Source organism: Podarcis bocagei (genome assembly GCF_964188305.1).
Source record: "Podarcis bocagei genome assembly, chromosome: 17".
Lineage (NCBI taxonomy): Eukaryota > Metazoa > Chordata > Lepidosauria > Squamata > Lacertidae > Podarcis > Podarcis bocagei.
This window is the reverse complement of record NC_138143.1, coordinates 26,223,478-26,243,253: the sequence shown is the minus strand read 5'-3', so window position 1 is coordinate 26,243,253 and position 19,776 is coordinate 26,223,478.

The window sequence follows — 19,776 nt, the reverse complement described above, 5'->3', positions numbered from 1 at the left end:
GGCAAATTATTAGGTGAGATTTTAAAAGGATTACATTACATATACTTATATTATGGGGAGAGCCCTATAAAATTCGAGATGTGTGAGCTCTGCCTTGCTCATGTTGGAAATGGGCCAAGTTATTTCACAGTTAAATAAAATCAGGGATATTGTTTGTTTTCTGAGCCTATTTGGCATTTAGAAAATACAATGATCCCTTTGCCTCCCTGATCTGGCAAAGATTATTCACTGTAAAGATTTGTGGTCCTGATTTGAGCAGTGGTGTCAGAAGGCAGAAAGATCATTGCTCCATCCCTCCTTCCTGTCTTTCTCAGAAGCCTTCTGCTGCTGTTTTTAAGACAGAGGTGTAAGACAAAGTTTTGAAGAACTGGGTAAAGCAAGGCTGTGGTCATAAATAGGTAAAGGTAAAGGGACCCCTGACCATTAGGACTGACTCTGGAGTTGCGGCACTCATCTCGCTCTATAGGCCAAGGGAGCCGGCGTACAGCTTCCGGGTCATGTGGCCAGCATGACTAAGCCGCTTCTGGCAAACCAGTGCATGGAAATGCCATTTACCTTTCTGCCAGAGCGGTACCTATTTATCTACTTGCACTTTGACGTGCTTTCAAACTGCTAGGTTGGCAGAAGCTGGAACTGAGCAATGGGAGCTCACCCCATCACGGGGATTTGAACCACCGACCTTCTGATCGGGAAGTCCTAGGCTCTGTGGTTTAACCCACAGTGCCACCCGTCTCCCGTGGTCACAAATACTGTACATTTAAAACATATTTAAAGCACACATGTCACCAAGAAACCTGGGAACTGTAGTTTGTTAAGGCTCTGGGAAATGTAGCTCTCTGGGGGATAATCTACAGTTGTCGGGATGCATTTTCAGTGGCAAACATGTGCTTTAAATTTAGGTCATGTATGCAGCATTAGGGAGGACAGAAGTCAGGGCATCTTTTCCAGCTTTGATTTTCATCAAAGCCAGACAATCAGTTGGGGATTCATAAAGTTCACCTCATCTTTTATCTGAAGCTTTATCTGTGCCTCAGCTCAGGAAACTTCACCAGCTTCTCAATGTGTAATACAGAAGGAAATTTTGATTTGTTAATCAGCCAACATTTATATATCCATTCCAGTTCTCCATTAATCTTCATTTTTCTTAAAAAAAGATGTATGTGTGAAAAATCCCATTTAAATGCCTATTTCAATATGTATTTTGCCACAAAAAATGCTTATTTTATCTGAATGTACGCATTTCTAGAAACATTTTATCTTGAAAAATGCTTTTTGAGCGAAGAACCATACGGCAACTTTCTGAGAAGTGCAAAATCCAAAAATAAATAAATAAAAATAAATAAAAATTCAAACCACACATTTGCCCAGGAGGTGAGGATCAGGTTAGCTCCCAGTGGAATTCACAGAAATTGAATTCCCTAAGCATCCTTATCTCAAAGCACCAAGAGATGTCAGGAATTGGTATTGCAAGTGGCCTTGTGGTCCTGTCATTCAGCAGCAATTGTTTTCTGATGAATAGCATGACAAGGATATATGGCTAAATCATTGCTAAAAGCTCCTGTCTGATGTACAGATAAGAGTCTTAAGATAATGAGCAAGGCCGGCCTCACAAATTCAGCAGCCTGGAATTAACTTAGGTCTTTGGCATGCCATGTTACAGACTACAAAATCGTCCACCGTTTTAAAAGTGTATGCAAAGAAAGAGCATGCATATGGAGAAAGGACTCTGTCCACAAAGATGCACACTGCATGGATACTTATATGTCTTTTTTGTTTCTGGGTTTCCCTGTGCCAAGACTGGAAGGAAAGTTTTGCAGTGTTTCCTGCTGCAAACATTGTAAATATATACAATGTCATTGTACAATATATACAAAGTAAAGTAAGCAACTTTACTTAACAATGTGCAACTCCTACTACAGATGAACTCAAAATGGCTACTAGATTTCAGTTCTTTGCTGGTGTTCCCCAGAATTGATTTCCCCAAAGCACCCACTCATGAAATAATCTCTCCACCCACTTTTAACAATATATCTTTCTGTATCTAATAGGTTTTCTTATTATACAGTGGTACCTCGCAAGACGAATGCCTCGCAAGACGAAAAACTCGCAAGACAAAAGAGTTTTTCGTTTTTTGAGTTGCTTCGCAAGACGAATTTTCCTATGGGCTTGCTTCGCAAGACGAAAACGTCTTGCAAGTTTGTTTCTTAAAACCGTTAATACTGTACCCAGGGTGCATTGCTTGAAGAGGTGCAGTTGCGACTTGACTTTGAGGAGCAACTCATAGCACGCGGTGTGGTAGCCTTTTTTGAGGTTTTTGAATTCCTATGGGAAACCGTGCTTCGCAAGACGAAAAATTCGCAAGATGAAAAAACTCACAGAATGAATTAATTTCGTCTTGCGAGGCACCACTGTACTGCCTCATGATCTTAGGGTCTCAATGCCCCTAAGCATGTCAAAAGTCTTGTTTTATACCCTCCAACATTTCTCTGATGAAAATAGGGATGTCAATAATAATAATAATAATAATAATAATAATAATAATAATAATACTCTTGCCCCAGCCACTCTGGGTGGCTTCCAACATATCTAAAAACAAAGTAAAACATTTTACATTAAAAAGCTTCCCTACACAGGGCTGCCTTCAGATGTCTTCTAAAGGTTGCATAGTTACTTATGTCCTTGGCTTGGGGCTGGCATAACTCCATAACCTTCAACGTTTCTCTGACGATAATAGGGATGTCCTAAGGAAAAGCAGGGCATTCTCAGATCAAATCAGAAACTGGGATGGCTTCTGTAAATCGGGACTGTCCCAGGAAAATAGGGACACTTAGAAGGTCTGTTGTGGCGCCTTGTTTTTTGAGACCCCACCTTGTCTGTATCCGAATGAGACAAATCTACATTTTCAGATCTATCGTCATATAGGCAGCAAATATGTTGCTCAGTCACTCTTAGAGGTTCACACACCGATTTTGATTAAGAGTAACATGTTGTTGTTATTATTTCTGAAGAATGGTATTTTGTACCGGATTGTACTGTAATTTCAGTTTAAGTATACATGTCATGACTGGCCAATAAATCCTTCTCAAGTTGTTTTATACAGTTCATTTCTTAGGCATTCAGTAAAAATCTTTATTCCATCTTTCCAACCTTTCCTTACCCAATAATTCCCATCTTTTACCCTTTTACACAATGGGCAATCTAGCAGCATTTAGCAGAAGTTTAGCACTCATTCATTGTTAATTGCTTCTAGAAAAAGATATTTTTGCAACCCCCATTAACCTGGGCAAGGATGAGAGTTTTACACTATAATCTCCCTGCTATTTTGGTGGATCATGCCATGTGATGAAATCTGGGGTGGTATCCTGGCATACAGTTCCCATGGAGGAACAGAAGCACGCTTGTGCTTAAAGAGTGGTGATGACATCTCCAATGATGTCCACTGTTGTGTCATATTACATCCACTGGTGTGAATTAAATTTAGCATAGAATGGCAGTATATCAGTCAGAGAGCTACAGTTCCATAATATAACAGTAATGCTGTGTAAAAGGAATGTTAGAAACTGGGGCAGAAGTCATGAAAACGAATACAATAATCCCCATGTCTGAATGCACCTGAAGATAGCTCCTATGTGTGCTATTTCTTTTCTTGTGGTTCTATGATTTTATCAGTAAAAGAGAAAGAATCCATCATGAACACTTCATTTGCCGTTCCAATCAAAGTAGATACATCTTTTTGAATTTCCTCTCTTCTTTGCAAAATAGATTGCTTTTTGAGATTGGCAACTGAGACTTCATGAGAGAAACAGAGCAACATCAACTTCTGCCTCCTTATGCGCCTTGGGACAAGCATCAGCAGTTGTATTGCACTAATGTTCCCCAGGACTGCTTCCCTCCATGCATCCACTCCTGGAATTCTTGAGCTCCTGCTATCCATTAAACACTTTGATGGTGCTTATTTCAGAGCTTTCCAATCTGTGTGTTGCAACACGTTAGTGTGTCAGCTGCAACGTGTAGGTTTGTTGCTTGAGTGCTTTCCGTGCTGCTTCCGGAGCTGGAAAGGGATTAGTTTAACGTAGTTAGTTTGCTAGTAAAACTGAATTACTGTGTCGCAAAATGGTGCATGTCTAAAAAGTGTGTCACCGACATGAAAAGTTTGGAAAGCTCTGGCTTATGTGGAGCAAGGAAAGAGATAAACTAGCCAGGAACGTGGCCTCCTAGAGCGCAGTGGAATAGTCAGCCTCAGAAATTGAGCTGAGCAAGCAAAGGGCTGACTCTGCAGATGAGAGCTGTCTGTCAGAGTTTAGAGAGGACAGCCCGGCCCCCCTCCTTCCCAGGGAAGACACGGTTAGCACACAAGGCGAGGAAGAGTTGGAAGTCGGCCAAAGTCTTGCCAGGCAACAAGCAGAGAAGCCAGAGTCTGAGGCTGTGTCTTCTGGGGAAGAGATAGGCCAGCCGTTCTGTCCCTGTATGAGGAGACTGGAGAAGCTTAGAGAACAACGGAAAGGAAAGTAAAAAAGAAAAAAAGAAAAAAGAGTCTGGGAACACTGGGAAGGAACTCCCCTCCTCCGATGTGGCCACTGGGAGACCAGGAAAGCTATGGATCCTTTGAATCCATATCTTCACCTTGTGCCTCTCCAACTTCTCCCTTTTTGGCCCTACCAATATCAGAGCTCTTACATAAGCAGGGCAGCAGAAATTGCCAAAGTGGTGGTGGAGATCTACCATTAGATCTCTTTCTGAGGCTGGCACTCTCTCTCCATGCTCAGATAAGGAGATCTGATGCATCCTGTGGTCTTTGTGACACCATCTCAAGGGCCAAACGTCTGCAAAACCAGACAATAATTGGAAATGTTAGAATTAGAAATCAGAACTAAAACAGGCCCTGGCGTACATATGGGTATGTATGTATGTATCTATATTTGGCCCCAACCAGGTAATTGGAAATAGAATCAATAAGCTGGGCAAAAAGGAAATGGGGGCAGGTATAAATCAAACATTTCTCTTTCTCCTGAATTGGTTTTTGTAGCTGATTATCTGTTGTGAGCTATGCCTTAGGAGTCCCAGATCTTGGATCAGACTGAAAACTGAACAGGCAATACCTACTGCAATTGTCATCCAACTTGCAGAAGCTGCATGAAGATCTGTTTCTGGGTGTATGTGTTTTCATAGCTGGATCAGGCTGATTGTCTTTGGTACTGTATTTATTTATTTATCAAGCTGAAGCCAATTCTCATTCAGGGGAGGACTTTACAGTGAATACTTGTGACTCCCATTGAAATCTCTGGATGTTGAAATCACTTTTATCTCAAACATGCCCAGTGCCAGAAAAAGAAGCCCAAGATCACATATTTCATTCAACAAAGGAAGAGCCTATAATGTTGGAGACAATTTGAACATTTCCAGGTAAAAAAAAATCTGATTGATTCATATTTCATAATGCTAAAAAGAACATTTGAGGAATCCATATACATTCCATCTGCCAAACAGGATTTTTTATAGCAGTTCTACACTCAAGGCAAGGAAATAATGCCGTCTGCTATTATAGGGAGGAAGATACATGCTTTATTACATCCCTTAATATGAGGAAGTTTAATGCTATTGCTAGAGGTGAAAGATGAAGTATTATTAACCAGTTACTGGATATGTATTCCTAAATATAATGGATTAAAAGAGGTCTGTTTCTAATCAAGACAATTTTTCCAACTTTGCAGTTGGAGAGAATGTATCAGGGCAACATGAAAAATGTATATAACAATTATTATTTTATTTTTTAAGAAAAAGTAAGGATGTGGGAGTAGTGTGGACTTTAATCCACATGATTAACTTGCAATGATTCTTCTGCTCCTTTACTTAACGTGATTAACCTTATTAATTAACCTTATTAATGTGGCCAGAGTTCAGTCAGTCACTCAGTCAATCATTTTACTTCTATGCCACCTTTACGAAGTTAAACCATGCTCAATGTGGCTTACAACATATTAAAAAAAATATATAACTACAAACATAACAAAAGTAATCATAATAAACAAAATATCAATGGTATACAATGGATTTTCCACATAAATCATAACATCCATAATAGAAATAAAAAGATCAGCATCAGCAACACTCAGGTTAGGTTAGGTTTGGTTTAGGATACAGCTGTGGCGAAATGGGAAAGGCACAGAAGACAGGATTTGTGGGCTCCATGTTGCTCTTGCTTAGTCTAGCACCTCCACACTGTTTGGCAATTGCAGGTGATGAGCCATGGGTAGGCAAACTAAGGCCCGGAGGCCAGATCCGGCCCAATCGCCTTCTAAATCCGCCCCTCGGACGGTCTGGGAATCAGTGTGTTTTACATGAGTGGAATGTGTCCTTTTATTTAAAATGCATCTCTGGGTTATTTGTGGGGCGTAGGAATTCGTTCATTTTTTCCCTCCAAAGTATAGTCCTGCCCCCCACAAGGTCTGAGGGACAGTGGACCGGTCCCCAGCTGAAAAAGTTTGCTGACCCCTGGGCTGAGCTGTACATTCTGTGCCAGAAGGAGGAGGACTGAGGCGTAATAGTCGAAGGTGGGATTAGGCTCAATCTCAGCCTCAATCCTTGAGATTCTGAGTTGGACAGTAATGCTGTTTTGGAACCATAGATTGCATCCAATGCCATCCCGTACTATCTATCTATCATCTATCTATCTATCTATCTATCTATCTATCTATCTATTTTAAAAAATGGCAACAGGGTGGTATGGGCTTAAGAATTTTCTAGAGGAGGAGAAAATGAATCAAAATGAGGTGCCAGTCACCTTCTGCGAACTCTCTTCTGCTTGCAGAGGGTTCCCTGAGCCCAATTTTGGGCAGTTCACCTGCCCTCCAGAATCTCCCTTCTCATGCTCCCCCTCATCCAGAAACTTCACCGTCCCTCCAGAACCTCATCAGATGGTGTTATTGATGTTCTCCCAATCTTCAGGTGAGGTTTCTGTGGTGTCTAGGCATCACAATGGGTAGAAGAGGTTGAGCATTGCCTGGTGGCAAGGCTTCCTTCCTGGGGCATTTATTTTCTTATCTTCTCAACTATTTTAAAAATTGCAATCAATGAACAGGCAATTTGTTCCTGTCACTCCATGGCTGCGGAAAGTCCAATAGATAGCTCAGCAAGATTATCCCATAAGGACATAAAGAAATTTGAGACTGTGTATTTGCTGTGTAAATTGTAATACCCTTTCCCCAAACTATATAATAAGAAGGCAAATTCCACATATATTAAATAAACTCATCATTTCATTTTATACCCTCTCTAATGAGAGAAAAGATGACTTGATATGTTTCATGGATATTTCCAATATCCACAATTACAAGACATGATCAAACTTAGGGTTGCCATATTTCAAAAAGTGAAAATCTGGACACCAAAGTTGTTGAGCTCTTTTTTTTTTGCCATTTAAGAAAAATCGCCAATATCTACACTTCTGACACAGCTATGTCTGGGAAATTCTGGACGTTTGGCAACCCTAAACAAACTAGAATAATGCATTGTCTATTGGGAGAAAAAAAAGGCTAAACTAAATCATGTTTAGTTGGACATCCACCATACCCTGGCATGCTCTGGTCCACGGGGTCACAAAGAGTTGGACGACTGAACAACAACAAAATCATGTTCATGCTTTGTTCTTTGTTTCTCCAAAATAAAAATTCTTTAAATTTTTCTTGCAACATTTTAATCAATTTTTCAAAATTAATAATTGACTTAAGGAGCAAGTCTCTAAGGCCCCCCTAGGTAGTGACTGTTCCATTATTTTATTTGAAGCTTGCAAAAACACATGCAACCTGGAATTTCCAATTCATCACTTTGGAATGCATGATTTACTATAATCTATTTACAGCTCAGCCTAATTGAATTTAATGGGATGTGCAGCCCAATTCAGTGCATGTTCACATGGTAATTAAGTTTCACTGAATTCAAAGGTGTGGACCCCACAATTCCATGCATGGAACTCCACTGCTGTCATGAAAATTGGCTCTGCAGAGTGTTAGAATCCCTGCTCCATGATTGCAGTCATGGGATTTTTGTCTGTCACATGGTGGTATATGTTTTGACTCCACAGAGTGGGAAGTGATGGAAACAGGATGTTTGTGTTACTGTGTTCCGTGAAGCAGGACTATTGTTCTTTGGTGTTTTTTTTCTCTTTGCTGTCTGATGCTAGAGAGAGAGGGAGCCATGCTGCAGTGCGTGTGTGTTTATATGTAAATAAAGTAGATTAGCCAAAATGCTGAGTTGCTGAGGTCTGTTATGCAAGTTGCGCAAACTCTGCGGATCCCTAAGTGTGCCGATGTCTGTTGGCATCTCTGTGATGTTTGGGCAGAAGAAAGCTTTTGAAGCTCGTGAACGAAAAACTAGGAGGGAGAGAACGTGCTTGTTGGGCATGTGTCTCTGCCAGGGTCCTACTCGAGTGTAGGCTGAGCTCCTGACACAGAGTTGGGGAACCCTCTGGGACAGTTTGGGAATTGCAGGTCTCGGGAGGGTCAGTGAGGATTGCCTTCTTCCCCATTTCTGCCAGCAGGAACCTGCACCTTATTGGAGTCAAGTGCTTTAAAAGGATCTCATCGGAGTTCTGAGGAAGCATCCTCCATACCCTGAGAGCATCATTGCTCATTTGCAATGTTTAAAACGAAGCTCCGATCTTTGTTCCCAAAGTGTCATCGCATTAGAAAAAAGATCAAGAAAGCTAGAAGCCACAGGATGGGAATAATGTCTAATTACTTGCAATTAATCTACTCTGTGTTAGACTGTCAAGAGATAAAGAATACCCATAGGCTAGGCCATAGATAAAGGCCACTGCTTTTTTTGTGTGTGGTGCCTGTAGATATGCAAGTAATGTGATGCATTTCAGTGATTAAAATAGTTGGTTGGGTACAGAGGGGAACTCCTCTTTAGGCACCACTCCCATAGTGTGAGAGCGGCTATAATAATCTCAAAAGAGCCTGACCTTTAATAGGTTCAATGAAGTTAAAGGGAACTCTCTAGCCAAGTGGTGACTCAAAAGGTCAGGCCCCCAATTATGCAATTCAATACAGTGAAATAGAGATGAACCTCACATAGAGTGCACACATTGCGCATGGGGAATCCCGAGTATAAAGCCCTGTATGAGGGCCAATCAGGGGTCAGAAAGTGTTTCAGCATGGCACTTTCTGTCCACTCAGTTGCTCACATTGGAAGACTTGTCTTGCCTCTTCAGGTGTTTCTGCATTCCAGCTGCCATCATTCCTAACCATGGACCGCGCTGACTGGGGCTGATGAGATTTGGCTTCTGATGGACCTCAAGTTACCAAGCCATGCCTTTGTCTGTCCAGAATGTTTCGACTTTAATCTGAGAGTGCTAACAGTGCATTTCCAAGAATCTAAGCCTGGGAACAAGCCATCACAGGGGGTGCACAGCAGGAACTGGCAGAAACAGTTTTGTGCCTGAAGCAGAAAATCGAGATGGCAACCCCCTTTCTGCTGAGATGATAAAATGTAACATTACCGCTTTTTAGGATTATGCAGAAACTGCTACCTGAGGCTGCCTTATGACCTCATCTAATGAGAGGACTGGCAATTGTGCATTGTGGAGTTCCATCCACAGGTGAGAGAGAATGTTTGTTTGTTTGTTTATGTGAGGGTAGCAGTCGGCAGGACCAGGGGGTCATCTATGCCTGGTTCCAGAATGAAAAGTGAGTCCTTTCCTGAGCTGCAGAGAAACAACAATGAAAGGATGTGTTGCAACCTTGTTTTTTAGGAGAGCCAGTATGTTACACTGCTGTCAGGCAGCAGAGGAACCAACCCCCATGGCAGGTTGCCAGGAACGGGATGAGACAAGGAAAAGTCCTTACCATCTGCTTTTTATTCAATATTTACAGAGAGAGGCTTGGAATAATGGCGTTGTCCTGAGTGACTCTCCACCCCCTTCCCCCCCCCCACTTCTTCATTTGCCACCTTCTCCCCTATAGGTGGCACTGAGGGCCCTTTGCTTTTGAGCCCTTTGCTCTACTACTTTCAAGGCTCGCCATGTTCTGGGAGGGGGGGGAGTCTAGAATGCTTTCTAAAGACACAGTGTCCGTCAGCTGTTGTACTCCTGGTGCTTCCTCTTCCTCCTCTCCCATTATTTCCCAGCTGTGGTGTAGTGGTTAAGAGCGGTAGGCTCGTAATCTGGTGAACCGGGTTCGCATCTCCGCTCCTCCACATGCAGCTGCTGGGTGACCTTGGGCTAGTCACACTTCTCTGAAGTTTCTCAGCCTCACTCACCTCACAGAGTGTTTGTTGTGGGGTAGGAAGGGAAAGGAGAATGTTAGCCGCTTTGAAACTCCTTCAGGTAGTGTTAAAGTGGGATATCAAATCCAAACTCCTCCTCCTCTCCTTCTCCTTCTTTTTTTTCTTCTTCTTTTTCTTCTTCTCTAGAAGGGTCAGGATGGGGAGGCGGTCTCCACCATTCCTCCTCTGCCCAGTCCCTGACTACTGCATCTGTTTAACTTAGAAGCATGGAGATCTGCTTTCAAATCCCCCCCACCCACTTCCATGAAACTCACTTGGTGATCATTGAATACTCCCTCTCTCTCTCTCTCTCTCTCTCTCTCTCTCTCTCTCTCTCTCTCTTAGCCTAGCCTACTTCATACTGTTGTTTTGAGGGTAAGTCAAAGCAGGTAAGAACCATGCATGTTCCCTGTCAGAGAATGGCACACGTAAGCAGAAATGGGACCAGAAATCTTCCATGTCTGAGAAGGATAACTCAGTTGGTTAGAGCATGATGCTCATAATGCCAAGGTTGCAGGTACAATCCCTGTATGGGACAACTACATATGACTACATTGCAGGGGGTTGGACTAGATGATCCTCAGGGTCCCTTCCAACAATTCTATGATTCTATGAACATGATTGGTGTTTGCTGCTGTTGCTGCTTTCAACCCACAAACAATACTTAACAGCTCAGGGTGGCCCCACGTGCAGCACGAGGACCACATGAGGCCCTCAACACCTTTTTGGGTGGCCCCTAACAATGTTGGACAGCCCCTGGCAATCCTCACACTGCTTTTCAAAAGCCAGGTAAGCCAGGTGCTGGGCTTAGGGAAGAAGGCATGAGGGTTCTGACAGACTCCTAGAAAAATTGGTGTGAACTGTAATAGGTTATGTCCCCTCCATCACCATTTTATTTGCATTGAAATGAATGGCGTGCAATAATGCAATGTCAATTTACGTAACTTTTCTACTTAATTGCATAAACTAGATAAGTCATATTATTTCACCACGGTGGGCAGTGAGGCAGATAATGTAGATTTTGGTGGAAAATGAAATGCACAGGGATAGAAATGGTGCTGCGTGCAACTAATACAGGCGGGGATGGAAAACAATGCCTTCTTACGTCCCTCGCTGCCTGTAGCTCCTTAGGCGAAGGCTGTGATAGAAATAAATAAATAGTAGTTATCATCACTCCTTGATACTCGGAGATGAAAGCATGTCCCAGGAGAGGATGGCTTCACAGGGATTTGCAGGAGGGGAAGGGAAGAATACAAATGGAACAAACAAACTGGGCTTTTGACAGAGGGGAAAGGAGGAAGCCAAGCATGCTCATCATTTAGAATCTGAAAATCCCATCCAGATATCAACAGCACCTTCAGTTCTCTATTCCCCATCAATGAGCAACATGAGAATATGTGAACGTACCAACTGAATGCAAAGATCTGCTATATTTATTTTAACTTTTGAAAGAGAGGGTTGTTTTGTGTGGGGTTTTTTTTTTTTTTTTTGGTTGAGTGTGATCTTGAGGCAAAAAAATAATCCGAAGGAAAGGAAAGCCATCAAAAGCCTGCTGTTCATGCCGCACTTGCTCAGTGAACACAGAATGAAGCTTAGATGTATTATCTTCTAAAAAGTAAAGTATCTAGTCATAGGAATCTCTCTCACTGCTTTTACGGCCCTTAGGGGAAGGGAATATTTATTACTGCTACTCAGCACATAGAGAACTTCGCGATTTCCAATTAAAGGTTTCCCCATTTCTTTTCTCCAGTTTTGCAGCCACTTCACAGGGCATGTGAAATGAAGAGACATTTTCATTTTTGACAGCACCTGTACAAATGTCAGTGCCAACACAGTCCAACAAATCCAATATTATCCAGCAACACACACACACCAAGAGAGAGAGAGAGAGAGAGAGAGAGAGAGAGAGGGGGGGAGAGAATATTTTGATGTTGCAGACTTTAATTGTTTTAATAGGGATGATTTAGCCTGTGAAATTAACAGGTGAAAGTAGGGGCTAGCTGCTGATGGCACCGAGGTCAAATCTATCCTTCCTAGTAGTGTCACTGAGATCTCCATTAATTCCTTTACCAACTAATGAAGCAAAAGAGAAGTATGGATGCTCCACATTAGTGGGTGCCTGGACAAATCTGGGAAGTCTTGCTAGAGTCTGCTAAGTTTTTGCGGATTCTGCAACACATAGGTCACCATTTTTCAATTTTTTTTTTTACTGAACAAGAGTATAAATACTCATTTTTGTTAAACCATCCTGCTGTTGGACAGTGAAATACAGCAGCTTTTGTTTAAAAAAAAAAGCAAAAATTGAGGCAAGCAATCAAAATTGGAGATAGGGGGAAGTTTAAAGGAGGGGTTACTTTAGCTCACCACAGTTTTCAATGTTGCATTAACTCCCCCTTAAGAATATGCCTGAGAATGGATGAAGCAATCTTGATTGGTGTCTATTTTTATAGGTTCAGTCCTAAGCGTTTGCATCCCTTTAAAAAAAGGCCATTGTTTGATCACCTCATAATAATAACATGTTGTGTATAATTTTACATATAATTAGTCAGGGGTTGCTGTTGCTGGTCTTCTTTAAAAAGAAAAAAGAAAACTGTGTTTAAAATCCTAAATGGCACAGGCCACAAATGCCTCCTTCCCTACAGACCCTCTTGGGTGCCAAAATTAGCAAAGAAGGTTTTCTTGGTTGTTCAAACGCCCTGAAAAGCTTGGAGGGTGTGGCCCAAGAGAGGGCATTCTCTATTCCAGCAGCTCCCCATGGAAGTGCATGTGGCATCTTCATTAACCAACTTTCAGTGAATGCTGGAGATGCATTTATCTTGGCTTTTGACCCCCATCTTATTCTTGTGATTACAGTTGTATCTCTGGTTAAGAACTTAATTCATTCCAGAGGTCTGTTCTTAACCTGAAACTGTTCTTAACTTGAGGTACCACTTTAGCTAATGGGGCCTCCTGCTGCCGCTGCACCGCTGCCGCGCGATTTCTGTCCTCATCCTGAAGCAAAGTTCTTTACCTGAGGTACTATTTATGGGTTAGCGGAGTCTGTAACCTGAAGCATTTGTAACCTGAAGCGTCTGTAACCCAAGGAACCACTGTATAAGTTGCTTTAAAATGTTTTCAGTATCATGTTCTAATTGTAACCTGCTCTGAGATCTTAGGTAACAGGTGGGTAAATAACAACAACAACAACAACAACAACAACAACAACAACAACAACAACAATAATAATAACAACAACAACAACAACAACAACAACAACAACAATAATAATAATTTATTATTTATACCCCGCCCATTTGGCTGGGCTTCCCCAGCCACTCTGGGCGGCTTCCAAAAGAATATTAAAATACTATAATACATCAAACATTAAAAGCTTCCCGAAACAGGGCTGCCTTCAGATGTCTTCTAAAAGCCTGGTAGTTGTTGTTCTCTTTGACATTTGGTGGGAGGGTGTTCCACAGGGAAGGCGCCACTACCGAGAAGGCCCTCTGCCTGGTTCCCTGTAACTTGGCTTCTTGTAGTGAGGGAACTGCCAGAAGGCCCTCGGCGCTGGACCTCAGTGTCCGGGTAGAACGATGGGGGTGGAGATGCTCCTTCAGATATACTGGACCGAGGCCGTTTAGGGCTTTAAAGGTCAGCACCAACACTTTGAAATGTGCTCGGAAACGTACTGGGAGCCAATGTAGGTCTTTCAAGACCGGTGTTATGTGGTTTCTGCGGCCGCTCCCAGTCACCAGTCTAGCTGCCACGTTCTGGATTAGTTGTAGTTTCCGGGTCACCTTCAAAGGTAGCCTCACGTAGAGCGCATTGCAGTAATCCAAGCGGGAGATAACCAGATAATAATAATATCTGGTAATAATAATAATAATAATAATGATGATGATGATGATGATGATGATGATGATGATGATGCAAGGAGTGTCCAATGAAGGCAAAGCTTGACTTAGTCGGAACTGCCAAATTCCATATATAAATCCATTTACGATGAATTGCTCCTTCAGCCTTACTCTATAACTGACCTCAACATAATCTTCCGTTCCTTTCTCTCTCTCTTTCCTAACTTGACAATTTTCACTGCTTGCTCTTGAACCTACCTTTTATCACTCTGGACTCCCTCCTTCCATTAGCAACCATATTCTGGGGGAACTTACAACCTTTCTGGGAGTGTTAGAATGGAATTGTGTTTCTATAGACATCTTTAAAAGCCTTTTAGATTCCCTAGAGCCACCACAGAGGTAAAATATTTAGAGGAAGGATAATGTTTATGGCATCTGAGTATATGAAGCAATTAACAGCTTTTGCGGGTGATTAAACACTGAAGCTGAAATGGGTACATTTGGTAACTCTCCTAGCTATTTGTTGTCAGCATAAATCAGGGCCGTAAATAATCAATCCACCTTGTGCCTATCGGATCCACTGGCTAAAAATGATGAGAAGTGAGTTATGAAATGATAAAGTTTTAACCTCAGGTTGAGGGATGTTTGGATTCGTTAGATTAGCTAATTCTGTGACTCCCCGTGATGGCTGCATTGCGAGTGAAAGAACATCGCTAACTTGAGTATAATTTGCTTGTTATTAAATTTGCACAAAATTAATATGAACATAACTGACAATTTTCCCATGCTTCCCCGTCCCCCAGCTGCATTTTTCTTTAAGCATATCACTCTTTTCTTACAAAGCTCAGAGGGGTTTAGATGGGTCTTCCTAAGCAATTTCTCATCTAGACAGAGATCAAGATGAAGCCTTCTTACACTCATTTAACAATATAATGAAAATATGTATCTATATTCTAATTTTTCTTACCTTTCCCACCCCGACCTAGCCACAGTGATCCATGCAACGGTCATCTCCAGGTTTGACTACTGTAATTTGCTCTACACGGGGCTGCCCTTGAAGCTGTCCCAGAAACTCCAGCAGGTGCAGAATGCTGCAGCAAGGCTCCTCACGGGGTCTCTGCCATGGGAGCATATTCACCCAGTGCTTTTCAACCTGCACTGGCTCCCGGTGGAGTACAGGGTCAGATTTAAGGTGCTGCTTTTGACCTTTAAAGCCCTTCACAGCCTAGGACCCTCGTACCTACGGGACCGCCTCTCCCGGTATGCCCCACGGAGAGCCTCAAGGTCCATAAATAGCAACACCCTAGTGGTCCCAGGCCCTAAGGAAGTTAGATTAGCTTCAACCAGAGCCAGGGCCTTTTCAACACTGGCTCCGGTCTGCCTCATGAGACCAGGGCCCTGCAGGATCTGATTTCTTTCCGCAGGGCCTGTAAGACAGAGTTGTTCTGCCTGGCCTTTGGCTTGGAGCCAATTTGATTCCCTCCCTCTCTTTCTTTTTTCTTTTCCTTCTCCTCCTGCGATGAGGCTACATTTCAATATTTCAATATTTTAATGTTGTATTTTTAATTTTGTTTTTAAGTTGTAATCATTTAACTTGTTTTTATTATTGCTTGTAAGCTGCTCTGAGCCCGGCCTTGGCTGGGGAGGGCGGGGTATAAATAAAAATTATTATTATTATTAATTTATGTGGGTCAGAACACGAACTGGTTGAACTATGACCTGGGAGACCAGGGTTGAAATCCCCACTCGGCTGTGAAGCTCACTGTGTGTCCTTGGGCCTGCCACAGTGTCTTAGATTCTCACAATGTTGTGGTGAGAATAAAACAATAGAGGAAAACTACATAAGCCACCTTGAGCTCCTTGGATGAATGGTGAGATATAAAAGGAATCATCATCATCCAAGGCACAGTACATCAAACTTGAAAGAAGTTACTGATGTCCAGCACTAATGTGTTTCTGAGCACAATTTAAAGTGTTGGTGATGACCTTTAAAGCCCAAAATGCCTCAGCCCAGTATACCTGAAGGAGCGTCTTCACCCACATCCCTTACCCACACCAACTTGAGGGCCACCTCTGAGGGTTTGCTAGCAGTTCCTTCACGGTGAGAAGCAAAGTTACAGGGAACCAGGCAGAGGGCCTTCTCAGAAGTGGTGCCCTCCTGTGCAGGGCCAGATTTAGGTTTGATGAGGCCCTAAACTACTGAAGGTAATGGGGTCCTTTATATGTCCAGCTGTCCTTTGTCCACAACAAATTGTTGCTGTTGAATATATGCTATCTGGTAATTTATGGACCTAATAGATATCTAAAGCCATTTGCACCAAACAAAATATGTATTTTATCAAAGTAATTGTTGAACTGAAATACCATTAAGAAGAAGTATATTTGCGGGGGGGGGGGGCAAAGAGAGTGGGGCCCTAAGCTATAGCTTGTTTAGCTTATACGTAAATCCAGCACTGCTCCTGTGGAACATCCTCCCTTCAGATGTCAAGGAGATACAGAACTACACAACTTTTAGAAGACATCTGAAGGCAGCCCTGTATTGGGAAGGTTTTAATGTTTGATATTTTACTATGTGTTTATATGTTTTGTGGGCTGCCTAGAGTGGTTGGGGAAACCCAGCCAGATGGGCAGGGTATAAATAATAACATTATTTTTTTTTATTATTATTATTATTATTATTATTATTATTATTATTATTATTATTATTATTATTCAGGATCAGAGTAAAATATATTCATTAAGGAAGTTTTGGAGAGTATTAGTTACAGAACTGCCCAGAAGCCTCATTCTAGGTGCAACCTGCTCATGGTGTGATATCATCTTCCATGGGATCTTGTGAGAGGGAGGAGAGGCTGAGGTCTTTAAAAAGTCCTCCCCCAGGAGATTTCGGGCCATTTTGTCCAGTTAGCTTCCCAACTATCCTCAGTGCTAGACCATCGCTGAGATACTTGAGTCACTAGTTAGCAGGGATGGAAATGATTTTCTTCCCACCAACCTCAATTGGCCTCCATTCCTTCAGTGGGATAAGGGTTATATATCTTAGGTGTTGGGAAAATTTTGTACTTTGTGGGCAGCAATGGCATTGGGTTTGATCAGCGTAGTACTGATGGGAGGATTGGCAAGGCATTCCCTGAGGACCTCTGCCTGGCTAGAATCTTGGATGCCTGGCTTGACCAACACCAGGGCTCAATGCTGGACAACAGTGATAGAGGGAGTTTGGGGTGCCTCCTAATCCCAAAGTGGTGTCATTCTATCAGCATGGGCTCAGAGAAATGGGGAAATCATCCTTGCTATGCCAAACCCCATTTACCCACGATAATCACTAAATATTTGGCCCCATTTCACCCAACGCCAACGTCCCGTTTCAATAATTCCACCTCTCTCTTTCAAGCCACAGAATGCACCTGCCTGGGCAATACACAATTACAGCAAGAAGAGTTTTATTTGCTTATTTGTTTACAACATTTGTATGCTGCCAATTACAAAAGTTCTCTGAACTGTTTACAATAAAAATAAAACAACAGAATGCAGAGACAAAATAATGAAACCGTAACAAACGAAACAGCATAAAAATACCACAGAGGATAAAATCAATGTAGCGGAACTAGCAACAGCTGAAAATCGCACAAATCTTTAATCTCCAGAAATATCCAGATTCTTCAAATCACTCTCTCTGTGTGGTTGTTGTTGGCATTCATCTGTCTTGAGAGACAATAGCGTGCACCTCTGGGGATGAAGTCAAACTGGGCAGTGTGTATGGAGGTCCTGCGGTGCCCAGGTGACAGCATCTGCCTCTCAGCCTCACAGATGTGGTTCACAGGAAAGCAGAGCATTTGGAACCAGCTTGGCTTCAGAAGTTGCCAGAAGGAGGCATACAATGCACAATCCAACTGTTTTAGGGACTCCATTCTGGATTTGTGTAGGGTCTACTTCTTAGCCATTCTTTTTCCTGAAGATATAACCCAAGGCAGTAGAGGATCAGAGTTTTTCTTCTCTTGGATGTGCTACCTTCCCAGGTTGGTGAGTCCCATCTACCCTTCACTTCCCTCTACAGTACATGCAGAAACCACCTTCTTCATTATTATTCTTCATCATCATCATCAGACCAACTATTGGTCCTGTCCACTTAATTGAGCCTAATTAGTCATGTCATTATTTCCACACCATTCATTTCAATGCAAAGACCATTCTTTCCAGTGCAAAGAAAACATAACTTGAAGTCACATACTGTATATCTAGTGTGCCTTCCATGTCAAAGTCTGTAAAATTATAATATTTAAATATTTCCAATCCTTCAAGGAAACTGTGATTTGAAATGCAACAGTACGATACTACATAGCTTTTAAATTTTTTTAGAAAGAAGTTCTGTGTAGGTCAGCTATATATATATATATATATATATATGCTTTCGTAGATTTTCACGGGTACAGGAATGCAGGTTTTGGTGTCTTCGGGTGTCTTCCCGTGTAAGAGTTGGGGTGTCTAGGCGACGTTTCGACGAGGTCTCACTCGTCATCTTCAGGCTGGTGCTTTCGGCTTCTTGTTACTGGAACAGAGCAGGATCTCAGTGTTTGAGTTCCTATAAATACTGTTGAGGGGGTGTGGTGTATAGCCTCCAACGTTCTGGGCAGAGAGGAAGTTCCCAGGTTAGTGTGTCTTTTCTTCTTTTGTTCATTAATTACTTGAGGGATATCTTGAGTGATTTCTTGAGTGATATTCTGAGTACCACTTAGGAGGGTCATTAGGTGTGGATTAGTTGCTAAAGCTTTCGTGTCTTGACCTCTTGACCTTGTGAAGAGTTTTTTCTGAGAAGATGGCTGTACTGCACTTAGTTGTGCTCTGGCTTGGCTTCGTGTATAGGGGCGAGCTGTGGTTTTGTGCCCTGTGCCAGCCAGATCTGTGTAGGGATTGCAGGGGGGTGCAGCATCCGGAGGTGCCACTATGGTTTGGCTACTGGATGGTGTCTGTAATTTATCTGTGGAGAGGGTCTGGGTTTGGGTCTGGTGTGGTTGATTGGAGATGGCGTTCTGTGTGCCTCTGGTTCTGGTGTCGGTTTTTGTGGGGAGGGCTATTTTCCAGATGTCTGGCAGGCGGGACGTATCGTCACGCTTGTTCATGTTGTGAGGGTGTTTCTCTATCTCGATGGCTTCCATGATTATTCTCTTGTGGTGGTGTTCCATGTTAAAGAGCAATTTGGAATCTGAAAAATTAATTTCGTGTCCTGTTTCTTTCATGTGTTGGTAAAGAGAGGAAGTTTTTTCTTCTTTTTTGACGGCATTCTTGTGTTCTGCGATACGTGCATTTATTCGTCTGTTTGTTTGTCCAATGTACGTGGCTGGGCAGACTTTGCAGGGTATTTCATAGACCCCTTGGTTTTCTAACTGGATTTTATCTTTGGGGTTTCTGAGGATATTGGCTATTTTTTGGTTGGTGCAAAAGGCTGTTTTGATATTGTGTTTATGGAGGATTTTGCTAATTTTATCTGTAGTGCCCTTGATATAAGGAAGGAGGGCCATGCCATTGTTTTCTTCTGTGTCTTGCTTTTTGGGGGGTGTTTCTTTTTGGATTAGCTTCGTAACCCTGTTTTGCTGGTATCCGTTGGCGATTAACACATTTGAAAGATTCTGTAACTCAGTTGTCAAGTGGTCTTTGTCAGCCAGGCGTTTGGTTCTGGAGATGA